Below are 13144 nucleotides of genomic sequence, written 5' to 3'. Positions count from 1 at the left end.
CTTCTTCTTCTTCTTCTTCTTCTTCTTCTTCTTCTTCTTCTTCTTCTTCTTCTTCTTCTTCTTCTTTAAAAAACCCTTAACTTCTGTGTATTGGCTCCAAGGCAGAAGAGTGGTAAGGGTGGGCAATGGGGGTCAAGTGACTTGCCCAGGGTCACACAGCTGGAAAGTGTCTGAGGCTGAATTTGAACCTAGGACCTCCCATCTCTAGGTCTGACTCTCAATCCACTGAGCTACCCAGCTGCCTCTGACTCTCTCCTTCTTGAGAGGACAAGCAGCTTCTTCATTCTCAGAGTATCATTCTCTCTCCTTAGAAAGAATCTCAAATCTATTTTGATTTGAGTGGTAATTCTCCAGGTAGCCTTTTCTTTCCCTTTCTCTTCTGCATAACATTCTTCCATTTTCTAGAATCCAAACAAGGGTCAAGTATCCTTTCACTCTCCCCCTTGTTTCTCCTGAATTGAAACCTTGCTTCTGTTTCCTTTAAGAGTCCTTCATTCTCCCTAACAACCTAGAACGTGGAGAGATGTTTTCTGCCTTTTTTTTTTTAATAGTCCTTCATCCTTTCTTCTAGGAGTGAGATCCAACTACACTTGGAACACAGATAATAGTTACTTGACTGGTGACAAACAAAAGATTATACTTGACGTAAGTGACTGTTCAATTTCTTCAACCCAAAATAGTTATGATTTTCAGGCATATTTCTTGAAACTACTTGTGTTTTCAATTTAACCCTAAAGCACCTGGCTAAAACGTTTTTTTTTACAGCCAATTATTAATTGTTTAAAATTAAAACTTATATTACAACCAATTTACCCCTCCCACCAATCCACTCAATTAATTTATTTAGCCCTTTATTGATCTAGTTATCTTTTCTTTACTTAGCCTGCCTTGGCTTATCTTGCTACTTTCTCCTTCTGCTTGAGTTTATCTCTTTGGGTTCCACTCCTCCTGGGGTATATGGGGTGTACAGAAAGGACTAGCACTTCCAGTGGGAGGGCTTGCTGAGCCCTTTTCAGGGTTACTCATCCACCTGTGGCTCCAAGAAGCTGGGCATGCACAGCAGCCATACCCTGGTAAAATCATCTTGATTTAGGGGGTTGTCTACCCCAGCACGTGATGACTTCTCCTGCCAAAATGGACAGAGGAGAACAATTTGTTCCAACAGCCACGAAGGTGACTGAAGCAGGTGCTATGGAGTGCCTAGAGCTTGGTCAGAAACCAAAGATTCCAAGATCATCCAGTGTATCCCAAGCTATTACTAGTCATCTTGACTTTTGTCTTGCCACTGGACTTTGGTGAATTTGGGAGAGAGAGTGAGGCTGATGACTTTGTGTAACTCTGCCTTGCTTAAATCCAATTCACACTTGAATTAAGTCATCACTCTGTGATATCATTCATTCTCTTCAAAATGAAGGACAGACAACATCCTCCTTAATCCTTTCATATCTTCCTTTATTATCTCTGATCTTGTTTTCTTGCACTTGAACTATTACCTGGTTCTCTTCCAAATTTTCTCTAATTTCTCCCAAATTTTGCCCAGTCTCTCCTATCCAAATCCAACCTCTGCCCTTCTTCACTGTCTTTACCATTCTAAACTCTTTCCTGCTCTTTGGCTTAGGTCCTCTCTTTTCTAGGTCCTTCTCCAATGATTTTTCCCAACAGAAGTTGGAGGTAGTCTGTAGAATGTAGAATGTCAGGATTTAAAGGAATATAGAAGTGAAAGGTCCCTGAGAATATAGAGTAATATAACACTGAATTCAGTGTTTGTTGAATTGGCCTAACTTAAGTTGAACTTTAGACTCACACTGACTTCAAAATATAGAATGTCAGGGTAGGGACTTTCTGGTAGGGACACTAGAAATCATCCAGTCTAGATCCCTCATTTTACAGATGAAGGACCTAAAGGGCATAGAGGAGAGGTAGTCTGTCCGGAAGGTATGACTTGTTTCTGTTTCTCCCTGAGATAGTTGGTTCCTCTTCCCTTGCCAACTTGAGTCATGTTATCTCCTCTTTTCTTTTTAAAAAATCCTTACTGGGGCAGCTGGGTAGCTCAGTGGAGTGAGAGTCAGGCCTAGAGATGGGAGGTCCTGGGTTCAAACCCGGCCTCAGCCACTTCCCAGTTGTGTGACCCTGGGCAGGTCACTTGACCCCCATTGCCCACCCTTACCAATCTTCCACCTATGAAACAATGCACCGAAGTACAAGGGTTTAAAAAAAAATCCTTACTTTCTGTCTTAGTAATAGCTCTAAGACAGAAGGGCAAGGACTAAGCAATTGGGTTTAAATGATTTACCTAGGGTCACACAGTTAAGAAATATCTGCAGTCAGATTTGAACCCAGGTCTTTCTGACTCCAAGCCTGGCACTCTATCTACTGTGCCACCTAACTGCTTTTCTCCTTTTCTTTAAATAGCTGGCAGTTGGAGTTTCTACCTCATTCTCTAACCATTGTTCCCAATTGATCCACCCCCAACATTCCAGATGGCATCTTTGTGGAAAGGGCACTGGATCTAGAATCTGAAGGACTGGGTTTGAGTTATGGTTCCAAGTTCTGTAGGTCAGATGTGTGACTTTGGGCAAGTCACTTTCTCTGGATTTTAGTTTCCTCATCTATATATTTGTAGGTGGAATGGATATAGAAGGAATGAAGGAAGCAGGCATTTATTTGTTTATTTATTTAAAAGGATATTTTATTATCCTAATTACATGTAATAATTTGCAACATACATTTCCCAAAATTATAAGATCCAAATTATCTCCCTCCCTCCTTTCCTTCTCCCTTCCTGTAGCTGGCAATACATTTGATCTATTGTATTACCATGCAAAACATACTTAATGTTGTTAGAGAATACTCATATGAAACCAAAATTAAAAAATTAAAACCCAAAAAACTAAAGTGAAAATAGTATGATTTGATTTGCATTATGACTACAGCAGTTTTTCTCTGGAGGTAGATAGCATTTTTTGTCATAAGTTCCTCAGAATTGTCCTGGATCATTGTAATGCTGAGAGTAGCTAAGCCTTTCACAGTTGATTATACTGTGTATAATGTTCTCCTGGTTCTGCTTATTTCACTCTGCATCAGTTCATGTAGGTCTTTCCAACTATTTCTGAAATCATCCTGTTCATCATTCCTTATAGCACAATAGTATTTCATCACCATCATATACCATAATTTGTTTAGCCATTCCCCGATTGATGGACATCCCCTCAGTTTCCAATTCTTTGCTACCACAAAGAGTTGAATTAGGTGTTTATTAAGTGCCTACTATGTGCTAGGTGTGTGCTAATATCATTTAATCCTCACAATAACACTGCAAAGAAGGTGCTCTTATTATCCTCATTTTACTGTTGAAGACATGGAGACAGACAGAGGCTAATAATTTGACCAGGGTCCCACAGCTACCTGAGACCAGATTTCCTGATTCTAAACCCTGGATTTTATGCACGATGCAACTTTGCTGCTTCTAGGTGGGGTGAGGGTGGAAGGGGTTAAATTAGGCTGCCTCTAACGTTCTTTTCTTCTTTGACATCATATGTTCTAAAGTCCCTCCCAGCTGTGACACTCTATGTTTTAAGGTCCCTTCTAGTTATGACTAAGACCTTTTCCAGATGTCCCTTTCTGCTCTCTCTTCTAAGGTCTCTTTTTTTTCAGCTCTGACTTTCTATGTTCTAAAACCTTTGCTAACTTGGTATTCTTCATTCTAAGGTTGTTTCTGGCTCTGACATTCAGTGTTCTAATGTTCCTCTCAGCTGTGACTTTCTACGTTCTAAGATCCTTCCTATGTTTAGTATTCTAAGGCTAGCTCCCACGTCTGACACTATGAATCTGTTAGTGGCCTGGGTGTCAGAAATGAATGTGGAAATGGAGCCGCATCACCTAGCTGGGACATTAAGAACCATCAAATACCTCCATGGCTCATGAATGGCTGGGTTGTGATGTGATGCCCCTGGCAGATGGGGCACCTGTGTCCGGCAGGATGCTGTTGAAGAGTGGCCCAAACCTAGTCCTTGATCTGGCTCCCTAGCACTTAATTGTAGACTCTTTATGAATTGTCTTACACAGAATGGTCCTTGTCAGGCAGCTCTTGTCCATGGCGTTCAATGTTGGTTTTGTGTTATGCCCTTCCTACAGCTTTTCACTGCCCCTCTGGGGGAATATTCCCCTTTCCTAGCCTAGGGGCTTTTTACTATACTCTTTTTTAAGGGAAATTCCATGATCCCAGTAAAGATGGACTGCATGTTCTTGCCCTCCTTGTTGAGAAAAAGCCTGATGGCCTATGGAGGCTATGTTATAAATGAGAACAGTGCCAGGACAATGATGGATCCTTTTTCACTGTTATCCTAATTCTCAAACTTTTTTTTTTTTTTTTTTTTTTTTTTTTTTTTTTTTAATAAAACTCTCACCTTCCGTCTTGGATTCAGTACTGTGTATTGGCTCCAAGGCAGAAGAGTGGTAAGGGCTAGGCAATGCGGGTCAAGTGACTTGCCCAGGGTCACACAGCTGGGAAGTGTCTGAGGCCAGATTTGAACCTAGGACCTCCCATCTCTAGGCCTGGCTCTCAGTCCACTGAGCTACCCAGCTGCCCCCATAATTCTCAAACTTTTACTCACATTCCCCTTTTCTTGGAGTGCCTTCAATTTGTTCATCCCCTAGTCCATCACTCTTATTTGCAAAATTTCTACCTATAATTTGGCAGAATGCATGGATTAGAACAAAATTTATTCCAACAGCCATGAAGGCAGCTGAATCAGGCACTGTGGAACTCTCATAGCTTGGTCAGGCATTGAAGATACCAGAGTCATCCATTGCATCCTGAGCCATCACTAGTTGTCCTGACTTTTGTCTTTGACTTTGATGATTCTGGAAGAGAGACTGAGGCTGAAGCTTTTGTGCAGCTTTGCTTCACTTAAAACCAGTTCATTCACGAGACAAGATATCACCCTGTGACATCATTGACCCTCTTTAAAAATGAAGGATGAACAACAATCTTCCATTGTGTCTGCCTTGAATAACAATTTCTTCTTCCTTTAATCCTTAATATTTCCATGGATGCCCTTTCAGATACCTCAGTACATCAAACTTCTCAACTTCTGTGATCTGCATCTTCACTCTACCTTCCTTTGCCCCAAAGGTCATTTCTTTGACATCATCACCACAAATGTTCCACTTCCACAATTCTGTACTCAGGAATTGCCCTATATGATGTAGTCTCCTAAATGTTCTTGTATCTCTCTCTATACTTTACAACTTGAGCCCTATTCTTTGTTCTCAACTCAACCTCCAATTACTCCATCCTCTCCTTCTTTCCTGGTCTGTCTCTCCTACTATAGCCTCATTTTCCTCCCTTTGAAAACTTGTTGCTATAGAGAACCAATTCAACTGTATACTATTCCCTGCCAGTAAAATTCTTTCCCCTCTTGGTCTATCCTCACTCATCCCTTTGTAAATCCTGGTACTGGGATTACCCCTATCATTTGTCTTTTTGCTTCTTTTTGAGTTCTGATGAATATTCCAGCAGAAAGTCACATAAATGTTCTAATGGGGTCTACTAGACATTTCTCCTGGGTCTTTGTTGCTGCATAGCAAGACTTTTACTATTCTTTGATTGACTTTCTCTTGCATTTTCCATGATGTTTATCCAAGGTCTTCCCTTCCCTTCTCTCCTTTCCCTTTCCTTCTCCTCTCCTCTCCTCCTTTCCCCTCCCCTCTCTTTCCCTATCTAGTCAAAACAACATTCTCTCTCCCTTGAAATGTCATTCATGTTTTTCCAAGATGACCTATGGACTTCATGTTTGTCTTGGAATGTCCTCTGTCAATGATTAGACAACAGTATATAACCCTCAGAGTGTGTTCAAATAGCAGGAAAAAGAAGAACAGAGGGGAGGATATTTAAACTTCATCTTTTCTTAGCTTGTTGTCTCCTCCTCCTCTTCCTGGGCCTCCTAGGAAAACACCTCAATTTCTAAAGTTTCCTGAGCCTTTGTCACCAAAACTCCCTCAGTCTCCTCTACCTTCTCCTTGGCCACTGGAGCCTCCATGACCACCACCACCATGACTGCCCCCTCAGACTCCAAAGCCATTAGACTTTACCCAGTCGAGACACTTTTTTTCCATCAATCTCCCCATCTTCCATGGTCTCTTTCTTAGTTTTGACTTCTGAGCCAAAGTTCACACAATTGAACCTTTTTTATGATCCTCTCTCCCTGTCTGTGAACCTCCTGACACCCACTGAGAAGAGAAACTAATCTTTCAATGTCTCTTCTGTAATGCGTTTGTACAGGTCTTTGACAAACAAAGTTTTGTTGGGGCTGTGTTCATTGTGTTCTATCCTTTTAGTTCCTGTCTGATAGCTCTGCCTTCAATTTCTATATTGTTATAAGAATTCAAAGCTTCTTTTGCATCTTCTACAGAGGGAAATTCAATGAATGTGCATCCTTTAGTTCAAACTTGGTTGTTTTAGGGCAAGCTGACTGATGTCTTCTCAAACACTTCCTGCAGACTTTCTTCTTTAGATGAGGTTATTTAGCACTATTGTCTTTGAGTCTGCTGGCTTGATGTTATTCCTGCTTCAGGAATTCTTCTTCCCTCTTCATGAATTCTCTTGCCCTAAATTTTTCTCTCTTGTGTAGTCCAGGATGAGTGGCTGACCACTGATCTCAATCTCCTGTTTCTTTTCTTTTTTTTATTTGAAAAATTAAATTAAATTAATTAATTAAGAATATTTTTCCATGGTTACATGATTTATGTTCTTTCCCTCCCCTTTTCCCAACCCCCTCCTATAGCCAATGAGCAATTCCACTGGGTTTTACATGTGTCATTGATCAAGACCTATTTCCATATTATTGATATTTGCACTAGGGTGATCGTTTTGAGTCTCCATCCCCAATCATATCCCCATCGACCCATGTGATCAAGCAGTTGTTTTTCTTCCGTGTTTCTACTCCCACAGTTCTTTCTCTGGATGTGGGTAGCATTCTTTCTCATAAGTCCCTCTGGATTGTCCCCAGGTCATTGTATTGCTGCTAGTAGAGAAGTTCATTACATTAGATTGTGCCACAGTGGATCTGTCTCTGTGTATAAGGTTCTCTTGGTTTTGCTTCTTCACTCTGCATCAATTCCTGGAGGTCATTCCAGTTCACATGGAGTTCCTCCAGTTCATTATTCCTTTCAGCACAATAACATTTCATCACCAACAGATACCACAGTTTGTTCAGCCATTCCCCAATTGAATGGCATCCCCTCATTTTCCAATTTTTTGCCACCCTGTTTCTCTTCTAAGCCTTTGTCTATAACCACTTCCAACTTAAATTCAATATGGGCCAGTCTTTGGGTGTCCCGTCCTTGGTGTAGACCAGCAACATCTCGAATCTCTTCTTTGAACTTCTCTCAAGTTACTTTAGAAGGCAGATTCTGAACAAAGAGCATCCATGCATCTTGCTCTGTTTCCTTTCTTTTTCCAGTTTCCTTTCAGAGTCAAGCACTTTGGAGCCACTGAGTTCCAAAGCTTTTTCCTTGTCTTCAGCCGATTTCAATTCCATGTAGCCAGAATTCTTGGTGTTGGCAATTTGGATGTCCATAACCCTTAAGATCCTTTTTTTTTTTTTTTTTGCAAAGAAGATCATGAAATTAGACTTTAGCTCAGAATTGGTTTTGTTGAAGTTCATGTTACCAATGAAGATATTAAAATTTATAGATATTTCAGCTTCTAATTTCTTTTCTTTTCTTTTCTTTTTTTTTGGATCAGAGTGCTTCTTTGACACATAGTTCCTCCTCAAGTTTCTCCCCTTCTTTCATCTTCCTCCTCCTCCTCCTCCCTGGATTCCTTGGCTTTCCCAGAGTTAGCTTTCACAGAGGCAGCCTTCTCCTTGGCAAGCTTCTTCTTCAGTCATCCTCATCACTATCACCTTCCTCCTCCTCTTCAGAATCTTGTTTAGCTGGAGCTATTCCTGTGATTTTGGGTGACTTAAATTCTTCATTGTCCTCATCTTCACTGTGTTCTTCTTCAGATTCTCTGTCTTCTTTCTTGGCATTCTTCATAATTTTTGCTCCTTTAGTTTGGGGTGGGGTATATGCTGCTACTTTAGCTGAAGTGACTCCCTCCTTGGCTAGTGTGATGACAGTTTTGGTTGGAGTAATCCTAGTTTTATCTTATTAGGGTCCAGTTCTAACCAGGAATCATGACTGCTTTCTTGGCAGACATGGTGGCAACAATGACTTTTTTGGCTAGTGGTACCTTCTTTGCTCATATAGCCACAGCTTTCTTGACCTTCTGAGGAACCACAACATCTTCACTGCTTTCTTCATCTTCTGTCATGTCCTCCTTCTTCTCACTATCATCTATCTCCTTTGGAAGAGGGACTATTTTTTTGACTCATTTCCATTTTTAGCAGCCTTCCTGAGCTTCACCAGACCAGAGGATGTGGAATGGGAGAAAGGGTGCAGGTCTGTTGTTAGAAGTCCAGGCAATGTTGATGTTGGTAAGAAGTCTGTCCACAGTGACTGAGACTAAAGATTCAATCTTCTCTGTTAAAAAAATTCTTCACTTGACCTGCCATTCCTTCAAGCTAACTTCATAAATATCACTTCCTTTTCAGAACCAGCCTCCTAAAAAAAGCATTGCATCCCATTTGGCACATCCCACCCACATCTCCATTCCTTCTAGTATAGCCTCCATCCTAACTACTCTACTGAAACTACTTGATCAAGGCTACCAACAATCCTTTATACTGAAAAATCTAATGGCATTTTCCCCATTCTTCATCCTTTTTTGGACCTTTCTGAGGCTTTTAACAATGTCAACCTTCCCCTCTTCCTGGTTACTCTCTCTTTTCTGGGTTTTCGTGACACTGTTCTGATTCTCCTCCTACCTGGCTGACCAAAGTCTTTCTTAGTCTCTTTTTCTGGATTATAATCTTTGTTTAATTCTCTTCTGGTGGTTAAAATCAGGAACTCTATTCTGGACCATCTCATTTTTTCTTCTTTATCTTGCTGATGTCTATGGTTTTCATGGAATTGATTTGTGAAATCATCTTTATGTAGGAAATTTCAAGATCTACATATTCAACCTTTATTTCCCCCCCGAAATCTGTTCCTATATCACATTTTATGGCCCAGCTATTTCCACCTGGATGCACATCTCAAATCCAGCATATCCCAAAGAGCACTCAGTATCTTTCCCACTGAAATCTACCTCTTTGCTTAAATTTTTTGTTTCTGCCCAAATGCACAACCATTCTTTTTTTTTTTTTTTTTTAAACCCTCACCTTCCATCTTAGAATCAATACTGTGTTATCGATTCTAAGGCAGAAGAGCAGTAAGGGTTAGGCAATGGGGGTTAAGTGACTTGCCCAGGGTGAGACTCAGCTAGGAAGTGTCTGAGGCCAGATTTGAATCTTGGACTTCCCATCTCTAGGCCTGACTCTCAATCTACTGAGCCACCCAGCTGCCCCCACAACCGTTCTTTTTGGCACTTAAGTTTGTAACTTCAGGGTCTTCCTTGACTTTTTTTTTAACTTTCTGTCTTAATAGAAACTTTGAGACAGAAGGGAAAAGACTAGACAATTGGGGTTAAGTGACTTGCCCAGGGTCACATAGCCAGAGGTGCCTGAGGTCAGATTGGAACCCAAGTCCTTCTGACTCCAGGCTTGATGCTTTATCCACTGAGCCACCTTGTTGCCCCTTCCCTTGACTCTTTTAAAAAATACCTCTATCTTCTGTCGTAGAATCTATACTAAGTATTGGTTCCAAGTCAGAAGACTGGTAAAGGCTGGGCAATTGAGGTTAAGTAACTTGTCTAGAGTCACCCAGCTCTGAAATGTCTGAGGCCAGATTTGAATTCAGGATCTCCCATCTTTAGTCTTGGCTCTCTATCTACCGAGTCATGTAGCTGCCCTTCTCTCATTGTCTTCTAAATCACTTCACAATTGGACTCCAAACCTCTCTTTCTAGGCTGATTTCACATGACTTCACCTTCTGCTCATTAAATTCTACCTGCACTGACCTATCTAATGTTTCACTTACATAAAACTCTATTCTCCTACTTTCTAACCTTTGTACAAGAGTTTCCCCATTCCTGAAACGTTCTTCTGTCTTTCCTCTGTTTTAAGGCTCAGTATAAGTTCTGCCTTCTACAAGGGACCTTTCAGCTTCTCTCGGTTGTTTGTGCCTTCCCCATTAAGAATTACATAGTACTATTTATCTGGGTACCTGCTGTGTTTCATCCCTGCCCCCGCCCCCAACTCCCAGAAGGTGAATGTGAGCTCTTTGAAGGTAGGGACTATTTTGCCTTGTTTCCATATCTCTAACACCTAACATTGTGTCTGGCATGTAGTAGTAGTTACTTAGATGTTTGTTGAATTGAACTTGCAATGTAAGCACTTAAGATTTGTTGATTACCTTTTTATAGGAATTAAAGATATAAAATCTGGAAGGGATCTTAGAACACAGGGTGTCAGAACTGGAAAGGCCCTTAAAACAGGGAATATCAGAGCTGGGAGAGACCTTAGAACAGAGAATGTCAGAGCTGGGAGAGACCTTAGAACAGAGACTGTCAGAGCTGGGAGAGACCTTAGAACAGAGAATGTCAGAGCTGGGAGAGACCTTAGAACAGGGAATGTCAGAGCTGGGAGAGACCTTAGAACAGAGAATGTCAGAGCTGGGAGAGACCTTAGAACAGAGAATGTGCAAATTTATTTGGAAGAGCCTGTAAGAGCCTGAAGCCCTTTATCATACAGGTAAAGAAAACAGATACAGAGAGTATGAGTGACTTGTTGAAGGGCACAAAATGGATTAATGTCAGGCTCTTCAGCCTTTATACCAGAAGACTTCTTTTCTAGTCTCCAATGGCCATTGGTTTTTCACATCCCCTCTGTATCCTCTCCTTTCCTCAGGCTAAGTGAATCTGTCAAGCCCAGCTCTTGACATACCTAGTCCTTCATTTCAAATCTTATAACTCAGGGATCTCTAAGGTTTTTTCTATCCATCATATTCTATGTTTGAAGGGTCCCCCTCCCCATTTCTGACATCCTGTGCTCTATGGGCCCTCCCAACTTTGACCTTCAGTGTTATAAGGTCCCTCCCATCGATGACATTCTGTGTTCTAAAGGCTCAATTGATTATGATATTTTTGACTCTCTGAGCAGCGTGGCCAGCAGCTTTAGCTACATTTGCTGTGTAAATGGAGCTTTGACTCTTAGCTAGGGTCTTGGGAACTTGCCCCATGGTGCCATGCTTGTTCCTGGCTTACCCTAGTCTGGCCCTTAGCTTTTGGTTCCTGCACAATGAAGTATGACTCACTTGTGTGACCTAGTCCATGGCTCCTTCTGGGACCACCTTGACACCTTTATCTTCCTCTCCGTAGTCCAGGCTCCATGGCCTGAGCATCCTGTCTTTTTGGGATCAGTAGCAACAACTAGGACCAAAGGCAATGTAATCTTGAAAGTCTTGGTAACAGAGAAGGAAAGAAAGAAAGTCACAGGGGGAAAATAAGAAAACTGAGAAACCAAATGGAAAGAAAAATATTCCTAGATTTTTGTCTTCCCTGCTCTGCAAATTCCCCTATGTCTCAGAGAAGTCTCAGAAGATTTAACTGAGAGCATATGAGTAATACCCAGGAAGGAGCTGTCCGTAGGGGCAGAGGAGAAGGCAGAAAGATTCTGGGTTTGATTAGACTTTATTTACAAACTACAGACTCCCTGAGGAGAATGAGCCACCTCACTCCCCCTCCCCTGCCAATCTACTTTCAGCTGTGCTGAGTTGGAGAAGGGAATCTGGAGGCCTTTGTCTGCTCTCAGGTTCCTTCATGACAAATTAGCAGCAAGAACCTCTCTCCCCTCCCTCCCTCCACTTGGTCCTGCTGACCCTTGAGAAAAAGCTCAGTGAAAAGCAGGCTTGGATCACAGCTGTGGAAGGAATCATTTGGATGGATGAGAGAAGGGCATGCGCCAAGGAGATGATGGACTAGCCTAGGGATCCAGAGCCCAGCCCAGCCCTGGGAATGTTGGAGGACCACCAGGTATTAGGCCAGGGGTGGGACAATTGTGGGAAGGGATTAGGATCAACCTATCCAACCTGGGAAGGAGATAGAGCTCAGATAACACAACTTGATCACAATACTCCATCTTCAATTTCCATTACTTAGCACTGGCTGTCCCCCATGCCTAGAATACTCTTTCTCTTAAGCTCCTGCCTCCTAAAATCTCTGGCTTCCTTTAGGACTCAACTCAATTGCCACCTTCTGCAGGGGGCCTTTCCAGCTGCTGGGGACTTCTCCTCTAAGGTTACCTCGCATCTATTTTGTGTGTTTCTTACATGTGCTTATTTATATGTCTATGGTTTCTCTCATTAAACTGTGGACTCCTTGAGGGCAGGGACTATTAAAAAAACCCTTACCTTCCATCTTAGAATCAATATTAAGTATTGGTTCCAAGGCAGAAGAGCAGTAAGGGCTATGCAGTTAGGGTTAAGTGACTTGCTTAGGGTCACACAGGTAGGAAGTCAGATTGGAACTCTGACTTCTTAGTCTCTATGCCTGTATTTTTAGCTACCAAGCCACCTAGCTGCCCCAATTTTTGGTTATACTCATATCTCCAGTACTTAGTATTGTATAGTAGGCAAAAATGCATTTTGATTGATTGACTATAATGTTTAGACTTTGGGCTCTGGATAAAGGTAGAAGAAGAGAGTATTTGTTCTTCTCAGGGGTTATCCTTGAGGACAGGGGGTGTACAGAAGCTCCAGGGAAGCAGGGATGAAAAAGACCTAGAACTAACTATTCCTGTATATATATATATATAGACCTGGAGCAAGTTCAATAGTGCTTTCCTTAGGGATAACTGTCTTTGACTGATGATATCTTCTTTTGCTTCATGTACCTTCACCCCTTTCCCCCTCTTGTTCCATGCTTCAACTGTACTTTCACCTTCATAATCACCATCAATGCCACCATCACCACTACTATCACTATCAACATTACCATTATCATCACCATCATTTCAACCAACTATTCACCAGAACTTTTACTCTCCATAACCACCACTCACTACCACTACTATAACTACCATCAATATAACCATGGTTGCCATCACTATCATGGTCAACATCACCACCAGGGTCAGCTTTACCAATACCATCACTATCACTA

At 41.6% G+C, this 13144-nt stretch overlaps 1 pseudogene; it reads right to left on the bottom strand.

Annotated features, from left to right (window-relative positions):
- Window positions 1-6066: 6066 nt before the first annotated feature.
- Window positions 6067-11385, bottom strand: LOC123240998 (annotated as a pseudogene).
- Window positions 11386-13144: the final 1759 nt, after the last annotated feature.

Source organism: Gracilinanus agilis, chromosome 3 (assembly GCF_016433145.1).
Source record: "Gracilinanus agilis isolate LMUSP501 chromosome 3, AgileGrace, whole genome shotgun sequence".
NCBI lineage: Eukaryota > Metazoa > Chordata > Mammalia > Didelphimorphia > Didelphidae > Gracilinanus > Gracilinanus agilis.
Note: the sequence above shows the minus strand (reverse complement) of the source record. Positions and strands in the feature narration are given on the sequence as shown.